This window comes from Sinocyclocheilus anshuiensis, unplaced genomic scaffold (genome assembly GCF_001515605.1).
Source record: "Sinocyclocheilus anshuiensis isolate Anshui unplaced genomic scaffold, SAMN03320099.WGS_v1.1 scaffold569, whole genome shotgun sequence".
Taxonomy (NCBI): domain Eukaryota; kingdom Metazoa; phylum Chordata; class Actinopteri; order Cypriniformes; family Cyprinidae; genus Sinocyclocheilus; species Sinocyclocheilus anshuiensis.
In genome coordinates, this window is record NW_015536511.1 from 1,491,806 (window position 1) to 1,499,899 (window position 8,094).

Here is an 8,094-nt window from a genome sequence, read left to right on the forward strand (position 1 = left end):
TATTTTGTTTTCCAAAAGAGCTTCTTGGCTCTCTGTAAGGCTAATGTTGCTAAAGCTACCATTGTCTCTGCCTGTTTTCCCTGATGCTGCTTTCACGTGCTACCAGAATGATCGTAAACAGGAATGTGGTAGTTAAAAATTGCATTTGGAAGCAATGTGAAGTCAGTAACACGGTCACCACCAGTTAAACCGTAACACCGGTATGCCAGAGCATGAGCTCTTGTAGCTCCGTCCTCTCCTGAAAAGGGAGGCGGGAGCACCAGCTCATTTGCATTTAAAGGGACAAACACAAAAATGGCGCGTTTTGGCTCATACCCTAAAAGTGGCAATTTCAACAAGCTATAAAAAATTATCTGTGGGGATTTTGAGATAAAAATTCACATACACATTCTGGGGACATCAGAGAACAATTTAAAATATTGTATCATTCTGAATTCTATGGCATTCTATATCATTGTGCATTCTATGGCACCTTTAATACAGGTTTTGGTGCATTTGATGTTTGCTTGTTTTTTTGCTTTTTGTTTTTTATGTATTTGTAACAAATTTCATGTTTGGGAAAAAAGGAGGCAGGAACCAGCAAATGTTTAATATAAAGTTTTAATGACAAAATAATGAAAAAAATTACAGTAAGTGGCAGCCCCTCACGTTCGACTGCTGCACAAACATAAATAATACACCAACTAAAATGTCCCAGGCCTCGTCATTTTTTTTTCCTCTCTCCCCTTCCGACGAGAGAGGGAAAAAAAATCTTGGTTTGGTTCCCTAAACACACTGCCGCTTGATCCTCCACCAGCTTGCGGTGCCTGGCAGCAATACTAAATGCCCCTCGGTTGTCGGCCTTTTACTCCCTGAAAACCATGTCATGTAGTTGGAAAGAGCCATGCAAAGAAAGAAACAGAGAAGAATATGTTCAGAAATATGGTGGTTTTTTAATGTTTTCACATACTAAACATTTCGATTGGACTTGCCTTTTATTGCTTGCGCATGACCTTTCTTATCATGCTTACCATTGTGGCAGATCAAACAGAGGCATGAAGATGTAGAGGTACTGTATTACCATGTTTGCCATTGTGACGCTTCAAACCGTAGAATGTAGTTGGAAAGAGTCATGCCACGAAAGAAACAAAAGAATATATTCAGAAATACAGTGAAAGGCTCGTGCTGGAATTTAACATCAGTTAATAATTTTTTAATGTATTCCTATAAAACTTTGAGATTTGACTTACATTTTAATGCTGTCATAAGTTTACCATTCAAAAAAATCAAAGCACGCCATGTAGTTGGAAAGTGTCATGCAAAGAAAGAAAGGTAAGAGCATGTTTAGAAATACAGTGATTCTTGCTGCACTTTAACACAAGCTTATATGGGGTTAGTGGGAGACATCAGCACAGTTCTTCTGGATTTAGTCTGTCTCAGTTTGCTCTGTTTCTTCGTGTCATTCCAGACAGACTGGATGATGATGAGATCAGATCTCTCTGTGGAGCACTGGCTGTTATCAGACTCCTTGTGCAAACAAAAATCTCACTGGATTATTACAATTAATGGCAAAATGAATGTTTGGAAATGTAAACTGATATTTCCTACTGACACACTACAGCAAAAGATAGAAATAACCGACTTAAAACTATTTTTAGCTGGTGGAAATACTAGTGTTCAAATAATTTTGAAGTTCAGAATCAGAAATAAAGCAAACTAAATATGGATATCCTGTAGAAACTCATGCCAGGGAGGTAGCCTCACCCCAATGATTTATAATATATTATAACATGCCTTTAATATAATATAATATATAATGTGAGATTGTACGCCTCATCACATAGTAGTACATAAATACAATAGATCCTTAACAGATTAAAATTAATTCAATTGAAATCAAATTTACATGACATCGGCAAACAGCTGTTCTCTCTTCTCCTTTTCATTTGCAATAGTTGGTATTTAACAAAAACATTGCTGAAATCGCAGAGTGTATGCCCAGTTTTTAGTATTTTTTTGCACCACAATCACCATTCCCGCAAAGCAGATATAGAGTGTGACGAAATCTGAACAGAAGTGGAATTCAAAGCACATGTATACCAGGTTGAATGGAAAATGCATCTTACATTTACATTTATTCATTTAGCAAACACTTTTATCCAAAGCGACTTACAATTGGGGACAGCTTGTCCCTTGTATCTTGGCTGACAGCTTGTGATTGAATCACCAAAAAACACACTTTAATGCTCTGGACAGGGCTTCTCTCTCTCTCTCTCTCTCTCACTTGATTTCTGGAATATTGTATATAATTTGTGGGCTGCAGTTAATATATTATAATAACCCAGACACTGACGCTTTGGTTCTGAGTGGCAAAGTACCAGCAACATGTGAGAAGTGGAGGTACACACAAAAAAAGTGAAGGTACGCTAAAGAGTACACAAAGAAGAAAGCTGCAATTCCACTTTTCAGTGTTTTCATGCAGACCCGGGTGCAAGTACAGAATCGTTCTGTTTGAATTGCAGCAGACGATGACTTTGCATTTGCATAAATCTTTAATTACCCCTGTGAGTCACTGCATTTGACTAGTGTGGCTTCTGATGTCAATAATAAATAAAGTCCTTAGCTAAGCTTTCTGTCAGTGTGTTAAACACCCTGCCCTTGAGACACGGTCGTTTCATCTCTTCTAGCTCTGGTTGCATTCAACCAACTGGTGCTCAGAATTGAGAAAGAGCACAGTTGCCAATTATGCTTTACGGACTCTACCATGCTTTTAGACTGGGTAGTAACCGATTACATGTTCTCCGGATTCCAAAAATGTTGTACTTGTAATTAGATTTGTAATTTTAAAAAATATATATTTTAATTTACATTTTTATGATTTAGCCTAATTATTTTAATTTACATTTATGATTTAGCCTAATTATTTTAATTTACATTTTTATGATTTAGCCTAATTAATTATTAGCTTTTCAATTAATCAACTTACAAACCCCATGCAGTTCCATAATGAACCCCAGTTTGGAAAATCTTGATGTAATGTTATAATTAATACACTTCATGTTGTCAATAACAATGAATGGAAAATATTTCCTTTCTTTTCTTATTTTTATATCAGTATGATACAAGATTATCCCATTTCAATGTGTCAAACATTTAGGCCAAAAGTTATCTAAAAGTAATCTGGAAAAAAAAAAAGTAGTCTGCTTATACTACCTGAAATGTGTAATGTAATGGATTACTGTACGTTACTAACTGCAATTTTTGTCATGTAATTTGGAATCAGTAACGGACTACAATCAAGTAATCTAAGAAATCTACCCAGCTCTGCTTTCAGATATTTTCTAAGAATGACAATAATATATCTCTGAAGAACACAGAAAGCAATTGAATCAGAGCTTACAGTGGCGTCATTTGATTGATGTAAAGAACATTAGGTGGAGGAGTCTGCAATTTAGTTACTAACACCACAATCAATCTGGTTTGCTCCTCCACTAAAAGCTCTGTGTCAGAAAACAACCATATGCAGTCTTGGACTTTAGTGTCCAATGACTTCGAACGCTCACCATGTGGTGAACCCCTACTGAGGTCTTTAGGAAGCCTCTGAGGACATATCGTTTTGAAGATAAATGGCCAGGGAAATGGCTAAGGGACTTTTAATGGCAGAATGACAACATAATCTTTTCATATGGCACTGCGGGAAGTATTTAGCACTCCTTTCCTGTTTGGCTTAGTGGTTAAACCCACTTAGAAAGCTTAGCAAAATCATCAGTGCAATTACAATAGAGTTTGTCTTTCAATCCAAAACACAGCTTTGGATGCACAAAGAACTTATGAATCATTCAGTGATTCAGGCACACGTGCAACAAACATAATAACTTGGGGTAAGGTTGCAACTATAGAGTGCTGCAGGGATGACATATTTTATAGGCCTAAACCCAGAAATTACTTAGTATTTTAGCACTTGTGGTTTGATCATCCCAAAGTCAGTGTGTTTTTTTAATGGCTTTTGGTTAAATTTCTTTTCTTTCTTTTTTTTTTTATAAATGTTGAAAGAGTTGCTAACAAATTAACCCTCTGGGGTTTGCAGAGGGGCCAGTGCGATTGCTTCACTTTAGTTTGGGGACCAATTTTCACTATTAAAGGGATAGTTCACCCAAAAATGAAAATTATGTCATTAATTACTCACTCTCATGTCGTTCCTAACCCGTAAGACCTTAGTTCATCTTCGGAACACAAATTAAGATATTTTTGATGAAATCTGAGAGCTTTCTGACACAACTACCACGTTCACGGCCCAGAAAGGTAGTAAGGACATCATTAAAATAGTCTATGTGACATCAGTTGTTCCACTGTATTTTTATGAAGCTATGAGAATATTTTTTGTGCACAAAGAAAACTTGAGGTTAAGCTGAATGAAAATAAAAATGTAACATCTACATATTTTAAAAGAGTAATGTGAGTTTCTGAAACACTCAAATATTTGAATGTATTCAACAGCACTCACTTTAATGCAAATAAATAAATAAATCCAATCCAATCTTTAGTTTTTATATGACCCAGCCTTGAAATATGCATCAAAACTAAACAAAGGAACAGAAATCCAAAGTTCTGGCATGAAACTCTAGATGGCGCAGTCTGATAGGTCAAACTCAATCTGACATAATGACATCATTATCACATGATGCTGATAGGTTCTTTTTGTATCAGCAGCCAATGAGCTCGCTGCTCAAAATTCAAATACTTGGCTAGTGCTTGCTGTAGCAGTTGCAGCGCGCTTCAGAAACCTTCCACCTTCCCCAGCTCCACCTGTATCGGGCTGCTGCGAGGGGATTCATGTATGCTATATGAGGGTTATTTCATATATGTTATGGGTAGCAGCAGTATTTCTTACATGCTCACAGCAGCATGTTGTGGATGTTTTGGCAGTAGCAAGTCTCGGCACTTGCTCTGTCGCTGCAGCAGCAGCAGTGTAGCAGATTTGTTCTGCCAAGACCAAACACATTAACATTGTCATGTACATTACCATGCCAATCCCTCTGAGAGTTATCATGACAGAAGTAGCTTTAAAGCTACAATATCTAACTTTTTTGATAATAATAATAATAATAATAATAGGAGATTCTAAAAAAAAATATTTTCCAAACCATGTTTTTACATTACTGAACTGCACCTTCATAAACCCATAATAATGATTTATATTTTGGAGCTGTCAGGATGGATTTTGTAGGAAATTGCATACATTCTGTATGCCATTCGTTTCATGTCATCCATACACAGAGAAAAGTAGGTCCGGCTACACATTGAATGAGAAAAATCAACCATTGATCATTCAAAATGGCAATTTCTTTTGTAAATTAAGTGCTAAAACTATGCAGACAGCATGTGAAAATAAACAACGTTATCAGCAATGAGAAGTCTGTGACATTTTTCCAGGGACTGTTTGCATGATGTCCCTGCTGAGGGTTTCATTTCTCCATCTCACCTCAGCGCGTATGAGATTAAATGCACTTTTCTGACAGGGTGCTAGACAGGACAGTAAACTAATGACTTATAAATCTGACCATGAGGAAAAGTCATGATTAAAAAAGTTTGCAGAAGCCTCAATGCTTCAGGATTCCAAGAAAGTGGCCTACGGGGAGCAAGGAAAAGGGGCTAAAGGCGTCTTGTGTAATTCTGCCGCTGATGAAAACTCTTAATGCCATTTCTATCTTATCAAGGTCCCCTCCTCAGCCCTGGCAATACAGCTATCATCTGAATACTAATGCATATGTAAGGGCACGCTAGAGTTCCATTAAAGAGAAAAAAATTAATTGCACACCTGAGCTGAGGCAAACTCCTCATCAATTACAGCTCTGAATAGCCAAACTCTCTTAATTTTTTTCCTTACTTGTAAGCAGATAGAATGACAGTAAATTGAGTGTGTGTACGTGTGAATAGAATGAGCTATGGTGTCATAATTTTAGAACATTGAGCAGTAACAGTGTTGTCAGTGTCTTCTTTATTAACAATCATATACGATACTATATATTTTACATGCAACTCTAAGGCCTTCACAAGCCCATTTTACCTGTATAATCAGATGCATTGAGTGAATAAGGTAATGAACCCTGTTAGAGTATTTAATCTGATGAGAAGGATACTGTAGATGTACATTAACAATAGATTGTGTCATCTTAAAATCTTAGGTCACATTCAGTTTTCATAACCAATGCCTTTCAGAGTTTTCTGACGACAAGGCACACAATATTACAACCCATTAAACAGACATGGGGTGAAAATCTGAGAGCTATTTTTGATTTCAGTAAATAGGTAAAGTTGCTTGAGAGAAGTTATTCAATTTTGATTTACTATAAGACTATAAGGCCCAGTCACACCAATAATAATAACTGTAAAGATAACTATAACAATAAATGTATTAGAGTCTACACCAACTGACGACAACATTCTGTTTATTATAAGCAAGTGCTGCAGTTATTGTCGCCTGCTGCTTTTAAATGCTCAGGCTCTTTAAAACTGAATGTATTCTGATTGGCTGTTAAAGGAGCGGTCTAGCGGCTTTTTTCGAAGGCTTGATTATGTTTATCGAGTGCACTGTAACGTGTTCATTCTTAGTTTTTAAAAAATCACATTATTTTTGACATATTTTACCTTTATTCTACACCGCTTTTCCATTCTTCAAAAAACAGTCTGTTGACTTCCTGGTTCCTCCCTCAGAAATTCACAATGGGCTCAGATTGATTAGCTGGCCCAGTGTGTTGTGATTCGCTAACCGCCTAGTGCACGTTGTCCGGAAATGTTACACCTCTTACCATAATGGGTAGATATGGCATCAATATTGCCTTATCAATTTGAGCCCGTGTCAGACCCAGAGAATATTATTGAAGAGGTTCGAGCAGAACCTATGCAAGCACGACTCTTACAGGTTGTTTCAGAACGGTATATATATATATATTTTTTTTTGTAGTTGTCTCATATTTTTTGATACGCTGTTATTTGTAAATGGTACTGCTGTTTATGTTATCTTTTGATATACGGTTTTATCCATATTAATGCTTTATCCATACTACCACATAAAATTAACAAATGAACTATTAATGGAGAACACATCAACAAAGAATAAAACATAAAGGTTGTGGCCCATAAACAATAGCTTCTGATTTTATAGTTTAAACTGCTCCATCTTTGAGGACAAGTTTTTGGGCAAATCCGGCAATGAACTCGCGTAGATTGAGGAAGCTGCCCTACGTATAATGTTTATGTTAATGTTTAACATAAATGATGCATGCTCCCCGGGGGCAGGGTTTATGTAAATTTTAAGGGTTTGTGATGTCACTAACCTAGTCCCTACTGTCACGAATTCGGTCCATGGACTTCCGTTTATTCACCACCAGAGGTCACCCTTTCCATTACATTGACTCTCGCCCATTTGTTGTAGGCCTTAAAAAGTGAATTCTGTAAAAGACAAGTTCTCCCTTTGCATTGAACTTTGAGCGTCTTAACTTTGCAGATGTTTTTTATGCTCAAACAGCCATATTACACACTAACTAAAGTTAAAAAGGTGAAATCATAATCTATGACCTCTTTAACGCTTTTAGCGTTCATCAACTGGGAAAAAAATCACTCTGATATCGTTGAGCTGTGGAGTGCACTTGCCTATTCTCATACAATTTATTAAAACTTTATAGTTATTGTTCTAGATTAGTTGTCCTTGTTGTGAATAGCCCTTAAAGGGATAGTTTTCCCAAGAATGAAAATTTGCTGTTAATTTACTCGGCCTAAGGCTATCCAAGATGTAAATCCATGCAATTATTACGTGGCTTACGTGTTACTGTCTCTGCAATAGGAGAAAGTATTTTAACATTTCACATCAGCTTTAATATTTGATATTGCCAGTGGCATTTGGCATCCCAAATTTGTTTACAATAATTAGTAATAGTAATTAGTACTTACAAAAAAAAGAGTATAGCAGCCTCTGACTTTCAAATCTTTCCCTATTCTGACTGCATTTTTACAAACTGCTGCTTGAAGTCTCTAACATATACAGTCCTTCATTAAATATGAAGGCTCGACCAGTCAACATCAGCGTGCATTCTATCAAGCCAAGATGGTTTTGAA